Genomic DNA, 9,439 nt, shown 5'->3' with positions numbered 1-9,439 from the left:
TTCGCTGAAGCTGCCTTACAACCCCAAATAAGAAGAACAACACACAACCAACAGCGCTAAGCGCTTAGTCAAGTCAGGCCCCGCACCCTTCCCGCTGAGTATGTCGCACGATATGCGGTCCGCTGAGTTTTCGCAAAAGTCATGAATTTTCCTTATTTTTATGATTTCTATTACATGGATTTTTGGCTGGCCAAGATTTTAGTTTTTGTTTTTGGCACAGTTGAGATTCGTATCTGGCCATTACTTGGGGTTGAATTTTTCGCCTGCTATACAAGGCTGGCAAAAAATAAAAAGCACAAACTCATGCCGGAAGTGCTGATCGCAGGAAAGGCAGACAAATTTATCAAGCAGCCATGTGGGGGTGCGCACAACCATCTGCGCTATCATCAATCATGTTGTTGTCTGTGTGCGTGTCGATTTATATAAATATTACCAAGCTAAAACGTCTTTAAGTTGCTTAAAAATTTTAAGTAGCAAAAAGAAACAATTTAAATTTGCCGCCTTTGTCACACCTGCGCAGGCTGCCATGCGCAACTATCGAAATATCGCCTACGATGTGTGACAAGTATCGATAGTTATACACAGTGTTGCAGTGCAAGTGCCGATAAGCGCGACTCATTCTATCGCCCCGTTTTATTGTGTTGTTTTATTTATACAATTTTAACTATCTTTGCACCTGATTTTCCACGTAATTCTGTAAGTTTATTAAAATTAAATAAGCCAACTTTGTCGTGCAATTGAAGAACTGAAAGATTTTGTGTTGTGTGCAGGCAAAGAAAGCATGTGCAAATTCAGCTGCTGACTTGTAGCCGCTGCTGCTGGTGGAGCTCCCTCCTTTGGGGTGGTCAGCGGCAGCGTCCAGTGGTGCTCTTTAAATATTTGTTATGATGGTCACGCGAATTCTGACCCGTTTCTGTGGCGCCGTAAGCAAATTTAATGATTTTCGCGACCAGCTGGCGCTTATAGTGGCCGCCATCACCCGCATGCTGTCTGTCTGACTGTGTGTGTGTGTGTGTGTCTGATTCTTTGCGTGTGTGTTTTGTTTGGCGCACGTATATGCTAATTAAGTTCAACTTTACCCTGTTGCAGCACACTTCAGTCGCTACCTCCCTCCCCCTCTACACACAGTTGGAGGTACAATAACAACAATAAAATATTCAGTATGTAATTTAATTAACGCAAAGCCGGACCTCGTCCCTTCGCAACACTTGACCACAAGAGTGCGGTGTGTTATTAAACTTTGATTAAATTATGTTGCATAGTGTAAGACAATCATGTTGCGGTAAATTTACGCCATTCTCTTAATTGATTTGTGCTGCAACAAGCCTATAACCATATATGTATATATATATATAAACTCAGCTGTGGTCGTAATGAAACCAACTTCCTTAATTATGATTTCTATTAATTAAAATATGGTTTTAAAATGATCAGTTAACAATTTTAAATGAAGCACGCGTTGCTCTTAAAATCCAAAAACGCAGAAAATTTTCGAAAACTAAATTAAAATATTTGCATTCGTCGAACAGGAGCAAAAAAAAAGGGTCGGCAAGGGAGAAACCTCGTCAGCTGTTCTCCCAAGTTTTCTTCTTTTGTATTAATAATAATTCTGGCAGTGTGCACACAAGTTTTATTGTTTCTTATTTTTATATGATCTGTTGAAGCAGTGTGTACACAAGTCGGATGACTATTTTTGTACTCTAGGCAAAAACTTATCAACTTTATTGTTATGCTTGACTTCTTTATCGGGTGTATGGAGAGTGATTGAGAGCCAAGAACGCGAACTATACGTACGATTAGAGTGCGCGTTTAAAGATAAGATAAGTGAACGTCTTTTGTGGTACGCATACTTTAGCTGTCTTGCAGAGCAAAATTAAAGAATGCAGCAACTGATTGAGTTGTGTTTGGATTCTCAGCTTACAGTTTTCAATTCAGACAATACGAATTGCCTTAATTAACTGCAATTGCAACCCTTGAGAGTGCCTCAGCCAAGTCAGAATCGGTGCCCGGGGACTTAGCGCGTGTGCGTCTCCCGCTGGCTTAAAGATTTCACAGTTTCAATTGTATAACTGCAGGAGGGAGCAGCGCTTCATCAATTGCCTAATGACTGTGTCAATAATTGAGCATAATTGGAAAACAAGGGGCGTCGTCACGACCGACTCATCCACCGAACTGAGGCAGCAAAAACACTGAAGAAACTCGCCTCATTTGTTTACACACTTTTTTGTCAGTCAGATGCAGATGCGTATTTACTTACCCATAACCACAGCTGTATATATTCATACTTAATGCAGCTCACAATTCAATCTCATTTATGGTCTTTGCAACGTGTGACAAATTATTTTGTTGCCTGCCTTAAACGCCTACAGTCCCTTCTAAACAGTTTACGCACACTGGCAATGAATGGGCAAATAAATACTATGAAGTCTTTTCCAACTAATTTGAAAGTGACTAACACTTTTGGTTGGTTGACTATTCAACTTCCATTTCCACTTCCACTTTGCCGCTTCCTCTTTACGTATTGCAATAAATTTGTAAAACAAAAGAGCAACAAAAACAACAACAACGAACACAACAAGAAATTTGCCATCACTTACAGAAATTAGTCATCACGACATTCAAAGTTGTTGTTATTGTTCTTGCCTTTGTTATGCACCCACTGGCATGGGTCCATCACCTTCTTTTGCGCTCTCCCGCTCGGTCTCTTACTCTCTCTCCTCGCTATTTACCACTTTTTGTTTTGTTTACATTTGCCTGCCAAGGCGATCGAGCGCCAAAGAGCGCACTGAGCGCAGCAGGTGCCATGTGTGGCGCTCATTTCTTTATTTCGGTTCTCTAGGCGCTCTTGCTCTCTTGAGCCGCTTGCGTTCAGCGCGCTGCTGTAGGCGCGCCTCAGTTGAGTTTTAGCCGTCGTCGGTGCCGATACGTGCCGTGGCCGATATCGATATATATATTTGTGTTTCTGTGTGTGTATGTGCGATATTCAAGTTCAAATATCAAAAGGCAATAAATAAAAATTTAAAACGCCAGAAAATTCAGCAAAAGGTATATAAATACGTCTATATATACATACATGTGCGCCAGTTATCGACGATTTTTGGCCGTTGTATATGTATGTACATGTGCGAATGTGTGCTGCGGCCGCTGCGTGTATTAGTGCGTGACATATGGCGTTATTTTCATGGATAACAAAATAACAAAAATAAGCACAAATAAGCTAATTAATTGTGTAATCTGGATGCGCGCCCACGCGCTGCCGCTGTACTTAGCGCCTGCGTCTGCGCAGCGCATGTATAAGACCAATAAGAATGCAGCAAATAAGAGTCCTTTATGCTCTTATAAACCTATTTGTGGCAGAGTATAAGTGTTTTCTGTTAGTTTGTGCTGCTGCTCATAAAGTTAAAAACAAGCACAGCGTATTACCTCATCGCGCTGCCGCTGACGTAGCGCTGCCCCTGACTTTATTTTATTAGTGTTATTTTCGATTCTATATTTCGTTTTATACATATGATTTGTACAACTGTGTATGTGTGCGTTTGTATGCTGCGCTGCCAGCTAGTTTGCCTAGGCAGCTGCTACTGCGCGTCCTCCTCCACTGCTTGCGATGTTTTATTTATTTTATTTTTTTTTTATAAAAAAAAACGTTTTTGAATGTGTGTATATATGTATGTGTGTTTGTATGTATCTGCAAGATACGTGCGCGCTATTTGCTGTTTTTGTTTTTATTTCGTTGGTCCGCTTTTTATTTGCATTTCAATCTCTGTGCGCTAATTTTGAGCTTTTTGTCATAAGTCATTAGCCAGTCGCAGTCGAAGTTAGCGTCGCAGTCAGCGCCCCACTTACCGTTGTTTTGTGCTGTTTTCCACACGTTGTTTTGTTTGATCTCTTGGCAAATTTCGCTGCGGCTTTTGTGGCTTTATATATTGTGGGCGTATTTTGTATACTCTCCATTATCTCCACAAATATCAATGGTCGTTGCTGTTGTTGTTGTTTGTCAAATTCTCTGCACATTGCTTTTGACCTTATTCATAGGCTACGGTTATGGTCTGGCTAGCCACATAAACAAATCACACATAAAGAAATCAAAGCTCATTTTCACTCCATGTCAACGCTCTTAAATTGTCGCGCTCTCCATGCTGTTCTTCTGGTTGTTTTTGTTATTGTAGTTGTAGTTGTCGCTGTGTGGGCTTTGCTTGAATTGGACGTGGTCGCCTTGTGCATCCGCTTCAAGTGTGTTGCGTGTACATTCATTTTCGATAGAGGAACACACACATACACACACACAAACGCATGCACACAAATTCATTGAGTAAAAACATGCAAATGAAAAACTTAACTCGATTCGGATTTGTATCTGGGCCAGTTTTGTGGCGTTTGTGGGCGTCAGTTTTGTTGCGCCCAATTTTGGACACGTTTTAATCGCTTACATTTAAATAGCTTTTTGCATGCTTCATTAATTGAGCTGTGCTGCAGTTCGGATTGCATTCACAATATTTATTGCACTTGTTCCCCTGTCTGTTCCATGTCGCAGACGCAGTCGGAGTCGCCCAAAATGAGTTGTTGTGCCACAACTTTCGAATTGTTAACGTGTTTTCTCTATATATAGCCTATATAAACTGAAGACGTACTTTATTTTACGATCTGACAGTATTGTTGTTTATTTGCGCTTATAATTAATTGCGTTTTTGCATGTGTGAAATGTTTAAACGGGTTGACTTTAACGTGATTTTATGTTTGTTATTAATAAAAGACACTTAAAAGATATAAATGCATATATAAAACAGTTTCACAAAAGCTTTTCCAGATATTACAGTATTTGCAAACTTGAAACACTTGAGAAACTCTTGACTCCACAATTATCTACAGAAGTCTTAAAGAATATTTAAATATATTTTATAAATCCCTGCTCTGCATATACATTTTTTTCAAATTTAAAAATATTTTGTTCCATTTTGTATGTGTGTGTAAGCAAATGTTTACCTTATGTTTCAAGCTCAATTAAAACAAATTAAGCAAGAAAATTTGTATCGTATCAAAATTCAGTGCTCCAAATGCGCAACACCAAAGACAACAACAACAACAATAACAACAAAAACAACATCAGCTATGCAGACGGCAATAACAATTAAATACAAAAATAACAACTGTGTGTGCTCTATTTTTTTAACGCCTCAGCATTTTCATTTGTGCACTGCACAAGAACAACAAAATACATGCATCTGTACATATGTGTATGCATGTGTATATATGGCAATGCATGTAGATACAGATACAGCTACAGCTACAGCTACAGATACAGATACTTCTGGCTTTCAAACTGCTGCCGCACACATGTTTCAAAAACAACAACCCAAACACAATCTACAAAAGCAGAAAACAACAAAAAACATCAAACAATTTGCCCTAATCAAGAGTGCTTGACTATAAGATACCCTCGAAAAAGTTTTAGAGTATCTACAGCTAAGGGAAAGATTAGATATTGACGAAATATTATCAGGTTTTGTATATAAAATGTATCTAAGTGTGTCCAATTATTTGACCACCACTGTATGTACAGTGATAGCCCTACGAACAGTCAGTTTCCTATGACGGTTATCTTCTTGAGCCGATTATTTTGGGCATTTCCCGTTTTCTCTGTTATATATTTGAATTATTTCTTTAACTGGAAAGAAAAGTGGAAACATAGGCGTTCGTCCACTAGAGCTTTTACTGTATATTTCCGTTCCTTATGCTCAAATCCAACTATATTTAGCTGGCTTCAGTTACATGCACAGTTATCACACACTCTACGGTCATTTGATAGTTACAGGGTATGCCGAAAAAACGCAAAATAAACCAAAAATACAAGTTTAGTTTTGAGCAGAACTGAACAACAACAAGATATTAAGTTTGTTCTATTGAGTTCGATCGGCTTTGGCCATATATTACGGCATATAAATATGTATGTATATGGTTTATTGTTTTGGAATGTTTCTTAATTACGCGGAACTCAAGTGGCAAGTGGCAAATGGAGGTGGATGGGAATGTGGATGTGGAGCTGGAGAAACTGAAACCAAAGCGCAGCCGATGCGAGTGGGCAAACTCATTGGAATTTCGAGTATTTCCTTTTCGACTGCCCCGCCCCGCCCCGCCCTGGCACGCTCCGCGGGTGGACTGGACGTCAGCAGGCGCTTAGTCATCGCGTGGCAGAAGGGAGCCTCGTTGACTATGGCGGACTGATAAGGATTATTATAATAAGTTTATTATTCGCATATTGGAAGTGTATGCATATGCAGTCTATATATAGACAACACTTTCTGCTTGTTGTCGTTGTCGTTCGCCTTCGTCACGAGAGTCAAGTCTGAGGCTGTCGCCATGTTGGGGGAATGAATGAAAAGATTTATGCAAAATGGAATTCGCTACTCGCAATGACTTGTGCAGTTTATTTTGATTGTTTATTCACTCTTCACACTCATATATAGATATATATGTATATATATTTCAATATCTGTTGATGTTTATTTTGTTTATCGCCTTTTATCTGGGCAAAGACAGCAAAGAGGGTTGGGCTACATCATAAAAACCTTTGCTTAATTACGTCACTCGCCAGCTGGGGCCCCAGATAAAGCTGCTGATGTACGCTTTATACAATCAGTCTGTCAGTCATTCAATTCGCTTAGTATTTGGTTTTCGCACACTGTCACACTGTGCACAGTGTAACTAGATATGGCATTGAATGCCTGGTAATCTGTTATTCTATATTCTAGCTATTGAAACAACTGTCAAATGTTCTAATCGTGCAGCTGTTTTCAATTCCAGCGATCGCAGCGAAATTCTCGACTTTTGTTTTGCAGCAGCTTTTGTATAAGATTGCAGCTTAAACTGTTTAGGAATTTTAGTGAATTTTGTAAAGATTAAATATCAAACTGACGTCTCTCTGCCAAGTTACGTCATCTTGGCTGGTCAAATATATAAATAAATATCTTGTTTAATGTGCTGACAATAACAAAAACGTTCTAAACTTATATTTTCTGGATATTTAACACAATATATATCGCAAGCTTGACAATGTCGATGAGGAGAGTCCTCTATCTATATATTTTTTAAGCATTCCAATTAAATGCTTCATTTAAGTTTCATTACCCAAATGTTGTTTATGTAATCGAGTGCTATTCAATCTGCATAAAATAGATAAAACCCAACCAAGGACCATGTTTGGAATGGATTTAAAAAATTAAAAGGCTGCTTGCTCCACTCATAAAGTGTCAATACTGAAATAACTCACCCGCGTCCCGCGCGCCCATCCAATTAAATCTTCATTCCCCTAAGTGATTTGATATGCTGTGAATAAAAAAGCATAAAAACCCCTTTTCCGCTTGCGTGTGGCGTGTCCATTGGCAGTTATCGCGAGTTTTCTCGCCCGGCCTTGATGGGTGGGGCAGGGGTGGGGCCGGCGTTAATCAATGAAAGGCTTTGTGCGGCAGGCAAGTAGCCAGTCAGTCCATTCGTCCAACCGTTCGCCAGTCAATTTGGAGTGTAAAAAGTATTTCGCATTTTACGTCTTATTCTCAGTTAGTTTATGGATGCAATGTGGCATTCAAGTACGCAAATCGCATGCCAAAGTCAACGTGGCAACGGGAGCCGCCCAACAGCTATGTATAAGACATATATATGTGCATATATGCGTGTGAGTGTGTGTATGTGTGCTTATATGTCTACACTCAGAGAAAATAACTAGCTTAGTGTACTCAATTCATTCCCATTCGTAATGTGCTTAAATTGTAGCCAAGGTTACAAATTGTTGAGTTGACAAGGAATATTTATTTATCGAGGAACTTTCTTTTAATCTTGAAATACCTTTATTCAAGTCCGCTATAAATTAGAATAGAATGCTTGCATTGAGAACGTCTTACGCTTAATCGAAGTAGACAAATTCTTAAAATAAGTATTTCGTACTTAATTTAAGCTGTTTTTTCTTGTTTGTGTCAATTTTGAATAATTGGATGAATAGAATTTTACGTAGTTCAAGAACAAAATGCACTTTAAATTTAAAAAAAACTATATTGTACAAATTTGATTCTGTTTCTACAAGAACTTAAGCAAGCTAATGCTTGTAATAAGCACGTGAGTTACTTGTTTCAAATTTTTTTTGTTTTTTTTCTGTTGCTCTTTCGATATCAAGAATCATTTGAATATGATTTAAAAATATTCACAAGCGAAATGCATGCAAGAGTTTAGATATATTTTTTCTCTTGCTTCTTTTCTCTAAGTGTATATATCTATGTGCACATATATATGTGTGTTTATAAGTGTATTTATGTTTGTCTCTTTTGGCACTCGCTTGTGCGAAAATCCATTGGAGCCCGACTGGCGGGAGCCTAATTTTTTGCGACCCCTGAGGAAGTAGGAGGCGCAGCAGCAGCGACAGTTGCTGAAGATTAAAGTGCTTGGGAATGGGGGGAACTGTGCGTTTTGGCAGCCAATCATAAAATGTCTTGGCATTGGCCTCAAGTGCCGCAAGATTTGCCAGCAAAAGTTGCGTAGATGCAACTGACAGAAAAAGGCTTTGCGACTGGCGGCCCAGAAATTTGCCGATTGATGAGCATTCATAAGCCTTGATAGCATAAGTGAGCCTTAATTGGACTTGAGCTGTGCCCCAAGATGCACACACACACACACACACACGTGGCACACACACACACACACAAAAAGGGGTTTTAATTAGCCCACTGATGTTTATCTGTTGACATAATTTGTTGTCATTATGTGATGAACCCCCTTTTTCGGGCCACCTTGTTGCAGGCTAATTGAAAATTACAGGCCACTCACCCACAAACACACACACACACACACTCCCACACAACCACCCACAAACCCACCCCCCGACTTTTATATTCTCTGTGGCCATTGAACGTCATTCGATTTGATTTGTTTGTTTGCTTTTGTTTGTGTTTATTTATTGTGTATTTTGTTACTTTTAATGCATCTTTTATCTGGATTTCGCCATCAATAAGCCAGAGCCAATGGCTGCTCATTGTTATTGTTGTTGTTATTGTTGCTTTTGCTGTTGATAGTGATACAAAATTTGTGCCCCATTGTGTGGCAGCACAAGAGTTGCCCGAGTGACGACGATGTCGTCGTCGTCGTCGTTGTCGACTCAACGTCTTGTTTACTCAAATTACAGCCGGGGTTATCTGCAGTTACATCCAAAGTGCCATACCCCAACTCGCAGTTAGAGTCGGCATCGAAGTCGGAGTCAGGAGTCAGAGTTCGCTTCCAGTTGTCTAGTTGACCCATCTGTGCGTTGGGTGGGCCTTCTAGCTCTCGCTCTTTCTCTGGCCAAACTCTTGCGTTTATTTGGTTAAGCAGTTGCAGTTGTTTATCTTGCCGCTGCTCTAATTTGCCTTCACAATTTGCATTTCGAAATTCCAGCGAAATCTTATCTTTGTGGACCAAACAG

At 39.5% G+C, this 9,439-nt stretch overlaps 1 protein-coding gene across 5 annotated transcripts in view; it reads left to right on the top strand.

Annotated features, from left to right (window-relative positions):
* The first annotated feature begins 575 nt into the window (after positions 1-575).
* The window catches only part of rhea (Talin_middle and talin-RS domain-containing protein rhea), a 34,451-nt gene continuing 25,587 nt past the window's right edge, over positions 576-9,439 (top strand). For 2 of the 5 annotated variants that reach the window (XM_064688367.1, XM_064688365.1), the window contains exon 1: positions 580-696. The gene's annotated coding sequence lies outside the window, so the exon portion shown is untranslated. Of the gene's footprint in view, positions 697-2,907; positions 3,046-9,439 lie in introns of those variants that run through there. The other 3 variants (XR_010436942.1, XM_064688369.1, XM_064688366.1) reach the window with 3 other exon arrangements.

The sequence above is a fragment of the Drosophila montana genome, unplaced genomic scaffold (genome assembly GCF_035044405.1).
Source record: "Drosophila montana isolate Dmon_TW-CO22-7 unplaced genomic scaffold, ASM3504440v1 contig_3207_1, whole genome shotgun sequence".
Lineage (NCBI taxonomy): Eukaryota > Metazoa > Arthropoda > Insecta > Diptera > Drosophilidae > Drosophila > Drosophila montana.
The sequence above is the reverse complement of the archived record's forward strand: the minus strand, read 5'-3'. Positions and strand labels throughout refer to the sequence as shown.